General features: G+C 37.2%; 1 pseudogene; it reads left to right on the top strand.

Moving 5' to 3' along the window:
- Positions 1-9,828: 9,828 nt before the first annotated feature.
- LOC110888014 lies at positions 9,829-13,026 on the top strand (annotated as a pseudogene).
- The last annotated feature ends 1,053 nt before the right edge of the window (positions 13,027-14,079 follow it).

The raw sequence follows: 14,079 nt of genomic DNA, 5'->3' as shown, positions 1-14,079 counted from the left end.
AAGATGTGTGGTAGGATTTTTAGACATGTCGACATGTTAACTTATACCTCTGATCGACTTCTTCATAAATCCCAAGACCCAAGCATGATTAATAAACATCTAGTATACCTTAATCCGATAATTACTAATAATAAAGGATGTCCAAGTTTACTAATTTGGATCCTAAAAAAATAATGCAATTTAAACCTTTGTTCATGAATCTCATCTTTATGCAAGCCAATGACTTTCATGATGGGTTGGCACACCTGATCAAGCATGGGTTAAAAAGGGCCTCATACTGACATTCTCCAGACTCACAATCATGCATTGCAAGTTATCCGTTCAAATCATGAAAGGTTATTTTTTTTTTTGCTTCTGACAAGGGCTTACGGACCGCAAGGGTCCTGCCTTACGGTCCGTAAGGTGCGAAAGGGTAAAACGTTTTCTCTGTCAAAGGCTTACGGACCGCAAAGGCCCTGCCTTACGGTCCGTAAGGAACGCCCAGCGACAGAAAGTTGGCTGTTGGCTGTTATAACAGTTTAACAGACTTAGTAAGATATTTTCAGAGACATGGGCGACCCCTAACCTTTCCTAGACACTAGGAAACACTTGTAAATGATCTGGATCACCCCATAGACCTACTTGTCACCATCTTGGAGGATTTAGAACACTATAAAAGGCCAATGTGTTGCAACCAAGTTCTTCACACCTTCATTCTGCTTTCTGATCATCTCTGAGGCTCTAGCATTCTCTCTAAGCTTCACAGTCATGCATAGGACTCTTGTAAGTATGTTTAACCCTTTGTGGTTTAGTTTTTGCTTAGTTATAGCTTAAAAGTCAATCCGTCGTAATTAACGATTGACTTAACGGTTAATCACAAATGGTCCAGTGATTAATCGAAATAAAGGTGGTTATATGTTGATAATCATGTGGGCATTAAACCCCTAAAAGGGCACCCTCTGATTCCCATTCTAACTAGTCCGAATGTCGAGTCAAACTTGCTTAGAAAAAGTCAACAGAATGCTAATTTGCGATTTTATGCATAATCAGTAATGTAGATGGCGTGCAACCTATTTTAACACTCATACAACATGATAATAAGTATTATAAATGGTCTAAGCTTGTTTGGTCCGACCATTTACTATTTCGGCCCGGTTCGGAACCGAAAGTCGCAAAGCTTTGACTTTTGCTTTTACTTCAGTTCTGACCCGTTATGGTATGTTTTAGATATGCCTTAGGACTCTCTTGGGACCAGGTTACATGATGGTATAACCCTCTATGACCGGTTCGTTGTTTGTCCGAGTCTTTTGCACATTTCCGTTAAATGCTTAAAAGTTGACCATAACGCCCTTTTTACTTTAAAACGAGAATTTTGGATATGTGAAAGGACAATAACCTTAGTTACTGATTTCTAAGCATGTCCCTATAATTTCACGTCAATCCGAGGTCTAGAATAGGAGTTATGCTAAATAGCGCAATTACAAGAAACTTTAGTAATTAAACGGCGCATTTAGCATAAAGCCTATCTAAACCCAAATTTCGACACCAAACCTTTTACCCACTGATGTAAAGTAATATTTTGGGATTTTAAAGATTTTTAATTATTTTTAACCTGCTCATAACCTGCGGTTATGGCATCGATTCGGTAAATGCCGAATATACCCTTTTCGGATATAACTTGAGTTCTACATGGTATTTTGACCCGATTCCAGTTGCTACTGATTTTAAATAATAAATAGAGCATTTTGGACTTTATAAACTGTTCGGAAAACTCAGATTTCCTGTAGAACTCGGAACCCTCTTTTATAATCTTTAAAATGACCGAAATACCCCTACGGGGCATATATCGGAATTAAACTCATTTATGGCGTTATGGAAGGCATCCTACTGATACCACAACCTCTTTAAAGCATATTGACTTAGGAAACCTGTGTAGGACTCTTACGGTTACCCGTTACGCCTTTTACACGCACAGTTTGGTTTATGTAACTAGTTTACATAAACTAGCCGAAACGGGTCAAACCTTATCGTTTATACTTCAAAATCCAGAATGTGATTATATTACCTACATAAAACAAGTCTTCAAACTTGTTGGGTCCAAATCACATTCCATTCCCGGTTTTCGCCTTTCACGCGATTAAACCGTAATTATCCTTCGAAACTGACCGGTCTAAGCTAAGGCTAAATTAAAGACCCGTTAGGATTCTAATAGGTTGTTATAAACCTTCGTTCCAGAATAGGAGACCAGTAAAAGATACTTGCATTTGTTTATTGAGGTTATTACTTGCTCAGGTAAATACTTTTAACTTATTTTCCGTTATACGGGCTTGGGTTACGGTATATAAAAATACCGCTTGGTCGGGCAATTGACCCCAACTCATTAGTAGTTGGGTATTATCAATGTGACCCGTTTAAAAATTCGTTTTGTTGGCTTTACGCCTTTGGGAGCTAAATGACCATGTCCCGGATATCCTTGGCATCATTTTACGAAATGGCCACGACCTCGACACGCGGGTGTAGGCGTACACCCGACAATGTGTCTATATTTATAAAGGTATAACCGTTGGTTTTCCCGCCACGGCTTTATGCTTTGTGGCGTGTCTATTAACCTTAAACCCGGTACGACCCGGGCGACTGAACGCATAGTGAACATGTAATCCTTTTACAAGATTAATTGATTAATTATCCCAAGTTATAAAGAGTTTGTGCCTTGTGCATTCAAATCAATTTTTATTAAACATTTTACAAAAGTGTCGGTTGAATGTATTTACCAGTGTAAACTGACGTATTTTCCCCAAAAAGATTAAATGCAGGTTCTACATGTAATAGGCTGGCCACTCCTTAGCATCGTTAGAGTCTCGCAAGCTTGGGATGCCGTTATCTATTGAACAATATTTTTCTATCTTATTTTGATCCCCTGTGGATTCATTTCAACTACTTGTGATACTTGGATATTAGATTTGATGGTTGAAATATAATCTATCTTTATGCTTCCGCTGTGCATTTAAATATTGTGTGGTTTGACTATATTGTTGCCAACTACGTCACGGTAATCCCCACCGGGCCCACCGGTGAAACATGTGGAAATCGGGGTGTGACAACAGCACCACACCTTGGCCGCCACAACCATCAAGCCATCGCAACCACAACAACACCACCAAACCACTGCCTCCATAGCATCGCCACTGAACCATCATCAACCATCGCCACAACAACACCACCACCAAACCACCATCTCACTCTAAACTCTTATCATCCATCACGGCCACCACCGTCGATCCCGTCTATCTCTCTCCTCCTTCTCCGTAACCGTGTGTACCGCCACCATGCAAAAAACGTTTGGTGTTTTGTAGCGCCTCCTTTTCCTAACCGTCTAAACTTGTTTGCAGCAATCAAGAAATATAATTGTATATATTCAGATCGGTGAGGGTTATATGGTGTGTGAAATGGTGGAAGACGAGGAAGAATAGTGGTTGGAGAGGAGACGCGTCTATTTGATTCTCAAGTGTCATGACGGTTTTTGAAATTTTTGTCGGAACGTTTGTTTTTTAATGTTTTTATTGGTTCCATTAGAGTGTGTCCACCACCGATATAGTTTAATTTTAATCTCCGGTTGTTTAGCGTTTTGATACTTGTTATATATGTATTTGAAGATTGTATGTGTATATTCTCCGTTTGTTTAGCGTTGGTGTGACAGAAACCGATGGCGGGAGCGGTTACGGTAACCGTGGTGATTAATGTTTAGTGGGGAACCGTTAACTTGCTACTGAATAAAATATGGTTATGCGAAACGGTGGGTCGGTGATTAATGCGATAGTGCCCTTAAGTTTCAGAAAGATTGTGTATATATTGAATTAAATAAAATATGGTGGGTCGGTGCCATTAGTTACGCGAAACAGTGTGAGGTTATAAATTAGAAATGGTTTGAAAAGGCATGTGTATGGGATGACACCCTAAGTTACTAATTGTATAAGAGTATAATGTGTAGTATTTTAGAACTACACTTTACATACAATGATCTTTCCAAAAACAAGTGTTCTTGTAATTTTTAAACAAACTTTTATGAAACTTTAATTTACTAACCAAATCATCTATGAGTTTTATGGTTCAAAGTCTTGAAAATCATGTTCTAAAACCATTTTTATGCTCATTAGAAATATCCTTATGTTCAAAACCATGTTTCATCATGAATCTTCCAAGATCCATACTTAATATCTTTAAATCTTACATTAACAAGCTTCTTGATGAATCTCCAACAAACTTTTCATGGATTTTATTTTCAAAAGTTAGTTTTACATACACTTTGTCACTTCAAGATTACAAGTTCATGCTTTAAAAATCATTTTTCCAAGTTCACATAAGTATTTCACAAGTTCCTCTTCAAGTTTAACCATGGATCTTTCAAGATCCATGCTTAGACTTGTTAGATCTAAGCTTCTAACAAGTTTAACATACTAGATCTAAGCATACACACAAGATTCAACAACAACAACTTCATCACATACACTAAAAATCACTAAAATCACTTGTTTTCTTCATGATTATGTTTGATTCTTACATCTTCATCCTTTCAAGTTCAGTTTCTTAGATGGTGTAACTTGTACATAACATAAACATGAACTAAAATAGTGATTAGAAGGCTTACTACTAGCACTAGTGGCTAGGGAAGTGGCCAAAACAAGATGAAGATGAAGATGAAGATGAAGATGAAGATGATGAAGAATAGGTGGTTAAAAGCTCCAAGAAGGTCCTTCCACTTCTAACACTTGTAGCTTCCTTAGATGATCTTCTTACACCATGAAACAAGCTTGGAATGGCTTGAAAGTTGAACAAAAATGGAGATGATGTATGGGGTAAGTGTGGCCGTGAGTTTGGAGGTAGGAGATGAGGGTTTGTGTTTTTAAATTTGAGAAATGATAACGTGAAGAATACTTAGGGTTATATGTTCTTTATCCTCCAACATAATGTTTATACAATGGTTCATGTGAGGAAAAATCTATGCAACCAAGGGCGTAGCTTTGTGGGGGCGGGAGGGGGCGGCCGACCCCCCAAACTTTTTGCTCAGTAGTGGAGAGTAGGTAGTTTTCGTATAGAATTTTTTTGGTATATACGTTTTTGACCCCCCTGTTTTATAGAAATTTTTGGTATATACGTTTTCGACCCCTCGGTCGGAAATCTCAAGCTTCGCCACTATATGCAACACACTCTACTTTAATATTCAAGAAATGGTGGGGTGGTGGGGCCCCTTTGTAACCGGATTTTGATGAAAGGGGGGGAGGGGGGTAAAGTGTAAAATTTGAAAGGTGAAGGTTTAAAGTGTAATTTGGTGCTTTATGTAAGAATACATGTGTTTATGGGTTTTTAGGGATTTTAATGTGTTTTATGACCAATACTAGCTAGATAACACTAAAACAATGTTTCAATTTCATTTTTGATGTTTTCGGTTGTGTCCGGTTAATTGTTCGGTTGTTGGTTCGTTACAGTGTTAAAATGTGCATTTTAGAAGGTATGAAGTACTTTTGTGACAGTTTTCATTCCCGACACTTTAGAAGTTATTATGGATGATTAAACACTATTTTTGAATGTTATTTTGACTTGTGAAAGCTGAATTTTTCTGAAAAATGCAGAATTCGTTGTTTAAAGTGCGTTTCGGACAGTTTTTAGTGCGTAGTTTAGCTTCCAGAAAGTGTTTATGTTAATCCTTGTACCCACAGTTGGGTTTTGATGTATTTTTGATGTTGGACCTACATCTAGGCCCTAAATCTATTGTCTAATTGTATTCTGCAGTCCTGCTGACGCGGCTTGTCTTACCGGTGAGTTTACTAGTCTTTTCGACGCAACGCTTAATGTAATGCACAATGCGGTATTGGAAGTATAAAACATGTACGAATTCATATGTAAAGTAAGTATGCACTTAGTGTTGACATTTAAGCACATAATTGCAGGAATAAATAATTAATAAAATAGTACGAAAATTACCGGTTTTGGCCAGTTGTCACATTATTAAAAGTAGAAATCACCTCCAATCCTTTCCTGGTCAATTCACACAATATAAAGTTTAAAGTTATCGTGTGTTTTAGTTTGGAAAGATGACCGAATAGGTATCTGAATAACAAACTGTGGAGAACTTGTTTGTGTCGGGTTCTTCTGCTAGTTATTCGGAAGGTTTCGGATCATCATAGAAGACGTGTCGGGTTCTTCTGCTAGTGGTTTCTGTAACCAATCCATTATCACCCTTGGTGGTTTCTGTACCCATCCCCTGCCGATAACTAGCAGAATCGATAAATAACCAACACGAAGATCTCTGTGATCGCTAAGGTTTCCATCAACGGACTGATCGGTAATGTTACTTTACTTGTGCTCCAATTTAAGCGGCGTGTTCCGATCAATGTTTATCGACATTGTTAAAGGTGATGAAGAGTTTAGAAACCCTAGAATGATTGTGTTTTTACTGGAAAAAAACGTGATACTTGAAAAAACATCCTTATATACGGGCCGTATACAGTTATACGGCCCGTATAAACTTGGTAACATCAAAAACCTCAGAAAATAAATCCATTGAGCCGTATACGTTTTACAAATCGTATACGGCTCGTATAACCATATACTGGCCGTATATAGTAAAATCAAAAAAACATTCACTACGCATTTTCCTATTCAAAAATATTCTATATGAGCCGTATAATGTTATACGACCCGTATACAATAGGGGGTGTGAAAATAAGATATAAGGTATGTGTAAATAAGGGGGGCCTTCAATAAAAAAAATAAGGCAATGTAAGAGGATAATAATAAAATAACATGTCAAAAACACATCCATCCAATAATCACAACTGATGTTTAATTAGCCAAAAGGGGCTAATTATTTACATATCTGAGCCATAAATCTTTGATGGAGAATGAATAATACAATATTATGCATATTACTATGTGCAATTAGCAAGTTATTACCACTTTCACAACCTGAGAATAGCATCCACAAGGGTTGTTCATGCTCCTAAATTAACCCAAAAAATATAAAAAACATGAAGTTTATAACTAAGGAAAATGATGGGTACTAAACATGCATATGATAACACACTTACATGCATATGATTAGCAATTGTTAAAATGTTTTAACACACTTATCATTAAATAATGTTGAATTGTCATTTGTTAACTCCATCACAGACATATGCATTTCGATTAATTATCTAGAAATAATATATATTAACTAATTTTCTTTTTCCCGAGCTATGTAAACAAAAAAATAATAGGAAAAATTACAAGTTTTGTCTTTTATCTTTATACCACTTTTCAGGCGGTGTCCTTTTGTTGACAGGCGGTGTCCTTTACTAGGTATTTTGTTGCAAGTTTAGTCTTTTACACCCAACCCAGTTAAAAAACCCTGTTAATTGTTGGGTGTAAAGGACTAAACTTACAACAAAATACCTAGGTAAAAGACTAAACTTGCAACAAAATACCTAGTAAAGGACACCGCCTGTCAACAATTAACAGGGTTTTTTAACTGGGTTGGGTGTAAAGGACTAAACTTGTAACAAAATATCTAGTAAAGGACACCGTCTGTCAACATTCGTTAAAAAAGACACCGCCTGAAAAGTGGTATAAAGATAAAGAACAAAACTTGTAGTTTTTCCTAAAAATTAATTAACTTATCCGTAAGAACTAACTATGAAAAACGAATCTACAACAATTCATCTTAAGATTAAATTAACCAAAACAATAACCTACAAATAAATTTGAACCATGTGTTATAAACTTATAATTAAATAAACATTTTAATATTGAATATAGCAGTATGGCTGCTACCAATGGATCCTTCTGCTGCTTCTCAACCCTTAGTTCTCTCTTTTTCCTTCTTCTGACCGACGGTCTCTCTGATATCTACTTTTTTATATGTACGTAATTGTCTCTTAAAAATGTTAATTGCTATTTTAGCACCTTTCTATTTTAAAATTAAGTAACAATAAAACCATATCAAAATAATATATTTTTAATAACAATAAGATAAAAGATCAAATACAAATAATTTTAACGTACAAAACGTACAAACTAAAGGTTTTGCTGAAAAAACGCGATAACATTTTCATAATTATTAGTAATTATCAGAATTACTCTACAAATGATCATGTAGAGTAATTTTGATCTTGTAAAATAATTTTGTAAAATGTTTAGAGTAATTTTGATCTTGTAGGGTAATTATCAAAATTACATTACAAGTGTATCAAAATTACTCTGCAAGTTTATCAAACAACATACGATTCAAAATTACTCTTCAAAATCATTTATAGAGTAATTATGATACTCTATAAAATTACCTTACAAGATCAAAATTGTCATACAAGATCATTTGTATGGTAATTATGATAGTCTACAAAATTACTCAACAAGATCAAAATTACCCTACAATAACATATTACAAAATTACTCTACAAGATCAAAATTACTCCACAGGATCATTTGTAGAGTAATTTTGATAATTACCTTACAAGATCAAAATTACTCTACAAGAACATTTTATAAAATTACTCCACAAGATCAAAATTACTCTATAATTACTCTACCAACAAATAATTACGAAAATACCACCGTGTTTTTTTGGCTTTTTCATGTCTTTCATACGTTTTGTACGATAAGTCACTTTGTACGTTAACTTTACCCATCTATACTTTCAATAAAAGGAGAAACCTCAATGACATAAGAAAAGCTTATGTGGCAGCCATAGAGGCTGTCCAACAATACTTTTCTTATGTCATCAACGATGAGGTGGCAACCATAGAGGATCCATAGTGACATCATAATTCAAAGATCTGTCATCAAACCATTGCCCCACTTTCAAATTTTAAAGGTCTGGCCCACATTCAATTATGAAACCACTGATGTTCATTTAAAATTCAAACCACTGATGTTTCATTAACTCTGCCACGTTCAAAATTATGGCTCCAGATTCAAAATTCAAAATTATGGCTCCAGATATATAAGATACCATCTTCTTCAATCAATTACTCTCTCTAATCCATTTCTCTCTCAACTCTCTCTCTCTAAATGCAGGTTTCGATTTCCAGATATATAAGATACCTCCGTATCTTACATCACTGGATCCGAGCTTCTCACCCTCAAAGAAGGCTCTAATGTAGCCATTGTTGACGTCAGGTAACTTCATCTTCCTTTCACCAACGGAGAAATATATCAACTGATTTCTGATTGTTTTTACAGGGACGATGAGCGGAGTTACGACGGTCATATAGCCGGTTCACTTCACTTCAAAAGCATAACTTTTGAAGCTCTTGAAGAAACCCATCAGTTCTTAGTTGCCGCCAACATGTTCTTTGATCTCTAATCTCATCAACAAGGTAAGATTTATTTTTTATTATTCATGTTTTAGAGTTTTATAATCTTGATTTACCAATCCTCTTTTCATCAATTAAAGCCTCTCTTAACTCATGAATGAATAATGGTTGTTTACTGGGTATTGTTAAAGCTGACTTATCAGATGATGAACTGAATCGATGTTTGTTAATACTTTGTTTTTAAGCTAAATTAGGAGTGGGTTTTGTGGTGAAAAAAATGGATTTTAGATGATGAACTGAACTGATGTCAGATGAACCATTTTATGAAGGTAAAATTTAATTTCATTCGATTTTAGATGATTAAAGGACTCAAACAAATATTGTGGTGAAAAAAATGGATTTTAGATGATGAAATGAATTGATCTTTGTTAATGCTTTGTTTTTAAGCTAAATTAGGAGTGGGTTTTGTTTAGAATTATGTGTTCTTTTGATCTTGATTGATAAACTGTTCAGAAGAGCAAAAAAAGCTATTGATTAGGTGCTATGTTGATCAATGAATATGGGAACTTTACTCTGTTTTATCTTCAAAACAGATGTCTTGTCTCTTAGACACGGTGATATTATGGGCCGTCGACTGCAATTCAGATCAAGAACCAACAAGATTACTGTCTGCCCTTTCAAGGTAATCACAACTTGTCTTTATGTGTTGTTTAGATAATTAATTAATTGTCCCCTAATTCTATAGGTGGTCTGCGTGGACTATCCAAGACCAGAGCTTGACAACACATCTAACTTGTTGGAAGCTGCTTACTTGTCTTCAACCTTCCTAACCGCCCCTTGTCCGGCTAAGTCCTTAAACGTTGTAATTGCTGGTGCAGGTGCTATAACCTTAACATTTCTTTCTTTCTTTCTTTCTTTTAAGTACCCTCGTCGCACACACTCTTTGCATATGATGCTGGCTTGGCTGGTCTATCCACTGCTAAGTATTTGGCTGATGCCGGTCACAAGCGGATTTTGCTAGAAGCCAGAGACGTTCTTGGTGGAAAGGTTTTCAAATTTATTCTATCTTTATATATATATATATATATATATATATATATTAACTTCACTTACCATATATTAGCCTTCCTTACAGGTAGCAGCTTGGAAAGACCAGGATGGAGATTGGTACGAGACAGGGTTACACATATTTTGTAAGTTTTTACTCAAGTAACTAAAAAGGGAGCAAGTTGTAGTTAGCTTAAAATTGAATCATTTGCTTGCTTCACAGTTGGAGCTTACCAAAATGTACATAACCTGTTTGGAGAGCTAGGGATTAATGATAGATTACAGTGGAAGGAACATTCTATGATATTTGCAATGCCAAACAAGCGTGGAGAGTTTAGTCGCTTTGACTTCCCAGAGGTGTTGCCTACACCAATAAATGGCAAGTATGCTGCTATTATCTTCTAGACTACCCTGTTTCTTACCACATGCTATTGCTATGAATCTTATCTTTGTAATTTGCATGCTATTTTAGGAATTTGGGCTATCTTGAGGAACAATGAAATGCTGACATGGCCTGAGAAAGTAAAATTTGCAATTGGACTCTTGCCTGCAATGTTGGGTGGACAAGCTTATGTTGAGGCTCAAGATGGACTTAGTGTTCAAGATTGGATGAGAAAGCAAGTATGTAGTCATTTAAGTAATATACTTTTTTCTAACCTGTTTTTAGTTGATAAAGTATAACAGCTGCATATTTATCATCTTTGTAGGGCATACCGGATCGAGTTACCACTGAGGTGTTTATTGCCATGTCAAAGGCATTAAACTTCATCAATACAGATGAACTTTCAATTCAGTGAATTCTTATTGCTCTGAATCGGTTTCTTCATGTAAGTATTTGGAACAAACTAATATCACGATGTTTAAGTTTCATTTATGTTTTCAATCCACTGCTCAAAAAGTGTTGGAAAAATTGGTGAAAATAGAAATTTTCATAAATATAGGAAAATGATTTTTTCCTATTTTGGACTAGAAATAAATATAGTAAAATGAGTGAGTTTTATATATCTATTTGTGGGTTTGTGTTCTATGTTGGAAGAGCTTCGCAACGAACTAAACCACGTCCAAAACAGAGCTAAGATGAATGAGATATCAATGCTCAAAGTTTGGTGTTTGAAACAATGAATGCTGAAACAAAAGGGAAAGTGGCACATTGTCCCACATAGGAGGAGAGATGAAACTTAAATGGGTATTTAAGTAGGAACTCTCCATCCTTATTGTTTCATGGAAGCACACACTAAGTGTACTCGCGAAGGGTGCGGAGCACCCTAACTCGCACTCGCGTGCGTGGCGTGGGCGATGAGGCGCAATGTGGCGCTTTGATGGCGCACTTTGCACTTCGCATCGCCTCTTGAGAGCCGCCTTTGTATTTTTGACAACGTGCGCGTGGTTGATGTGGTGCGCGGGTTCGAGGCGCATGACCCAGATGGGACTGCGCACATAGGCGCGTGACGTGGCAGTCCGCACGCGTACACGTGACATGAAGGCGCGCGATTGCGCGCATGGTGCATGGGTCCTGATGTGTCGTGCGCGGCGCACCAGAGTAAGCCAATACGGCGCGACTGTGTGGCGTGCTCATATAGGCTCACAGGTGATATGGTGCACGCGGGCAGGCACGCGTGGACCTGAGTTAGTGCGGCGCACGCGCGCATGGTAGTGAGCCAAAATGACGCAACACGCATGAGCGTGCAGAACTGCGCACGCAAGGGCGCGCGCACACCAGTGTGTCTTGCGCGCGCGCACGCAGGAACTTCTAGCATTTAGTGACGAAGCAGTTTCAGTTCAGCATTCGAAACTGACGAGTCAAATAGTTTTAACTGTGAATTAAATAACGTACTAAATTGCATTAAAGATGTTTAATGCAATTTAAACCTCTCCTTTAATTCCTTTTGACTCTTTCGAATTAGGAGCTGTATAAATACAGCTCCATACCCAGCTGCAGAGATACCAGCAACACAACAGCATTTGCAACTTTTTTCCAACATACTTCTGATCTTCTTCCTGCATTGTTCAAGGTAGCCTTCGGGTTGTAGGCCAGCTCTGGCAGTACTACTGCTCCGGCTGTTGTACCCTAGGAAACAAAACGAGTACTCCTGGGAGACTCGGAATTTGTTTTAAGGGAAGCGTGTTGAACACGTGACTCAGCCTTCTTCATTTCTGCTTCTACTCCATTTCTTGTATTTAATTTATTTCAGTTGTATTTATACAAGTTATTTCCAGCTTTCTTATTTCTGTATTGTAATCATAATAATAAAATTTGTTTATTTTATTTAAATTACGCGAACGGTTCCTACAATCTTAAAACAAATTTTAAAACACCGTTCGTGTAATCAAAACCATTCTGTTTGGTGATTCAAACCAGTTTTGTTTCACTCAGTTTGTGTTTTAAAAACAAGTTTTTTTTTTTGGTTTTCATCTTCAAAGGAGCGACTTTGGTTGAAAACTGTTCTGGCTACATTCAGATACTGTCCTAAAAATTGGTATAAACTTTCTGTCTTGGTCTTCAAAGTTGGACTTAGAAGCCAAACAATTAGTTCTAATAATTAAAATTTTTTTGTTTTTGGTCTTCAAAGTTGGACTTAGAAGCCGAAACAGTAAATTTGTGGTACAATTAAAATTGAAGTGTATATTTCTGTTTTTGAGTAAAACATAATTTTGGACTAAAACTTTAAATTTTAATTTTCAGAATGTCGACCGAAAATTTCAACGTTAACAACAATACCAATGTCGTGACGGGAACCCCCTTGAACGCCACCACTGTGGGAGCGTCCACAGTGGCTAATCACGCTGAACGACCTGAGAAGTTCTCGGGTCTACACTTCAAGAGGTGGCAGCAGAAGATGTTCTTCTACCTGACCACCATGAACCTTGCGAGGTTCTTAACTAAAACCGCTCCTCAACCTGTGGAAGGGGAGACCGACGCACAAAGACAGTGCGCGATAGATGTGTGGAAGCATTCGGATTTCATATGTCGAGGCTATGTGTTAAATGGGCTTTCAGATGCATTGTATAATGTGTACTACAATGTCAAGACTTCCAAAGATTTATGGGATGCCTTGGACAAGAAGTACAAAACGGAGGATGCTGGCACAAAGAAATTTGTGGTAGCCCGTTTTTTGGAATTCAAAATGGTTGATTCAAAAACAGTTATGAATCAAGTCCAAGAATTGCAAATTATACTACATGACATCTTTGCGGAAGGCATGACACTTAGCGAGACATTCCAAGTGGCAGCGATGATTGAGAAGTTACCTCCTGGTTGGGTGGATTTTAAGAATTATCTTAAACACAAATGAAAGGAGATGACTATAGAGGATCTTATTGTTCGTCTTCGGATTGAAGATGACAATAGAATTGCCCAAAAAGGCAGCCATGCGCAAACTTCTGCTAGCGCAAACTTGGTTGAGCATAGGTAATCCTCTAAGGGAATAAGGGCAAGGGGAAAAAGGACAAAGGGAAAGCAAAGGCTAGCAAACTTGGACCGAAGAAAAGGGTTGTGAAAAAGAAACCTCAAACGTTCCAAGGGACTTGTTACAACTGTGACGAGCCGGGGCATTGGGTTAACCAATGCAAGAAACCAAAGCGTGAGCGTGCGTACATGGTGGATGAAGACAGAATGCCTTTGGTGGCAATGATTTCCGACAAAACCGCAATGTTGGATGAGGTCAATGTTGTGACCAACACTCCAAAAGGATGGTGGGTTGATACAGGAGCGACCCGTCATGTGTGCCCAGACAGGAGCCTCTTTACCACCTTCAAAGAGCTT

The sequence above is a fragment of the Helianthus annuus genome, chromosome 11 (assembly GCF_002127325.2).
Source record: "Helianthus annuus cultivar XRQ/B chromosome 11, HanXRQr2.0-SUNRISE, whole genome shotgun sequence".
In the NCBI taxonomy this organism is placed as follows: domain Eukaryota; kingdom Viridiplantae; phylum Streptophyta; class Magnoliopsida; order Asterales; family Asteraceae; genus Helianthus; species Helianthus annuus.
Note: the sequence above shows the minus strand (reverse complement) of the source record. Positions and strands in the feature narration are given on the sequence as shown.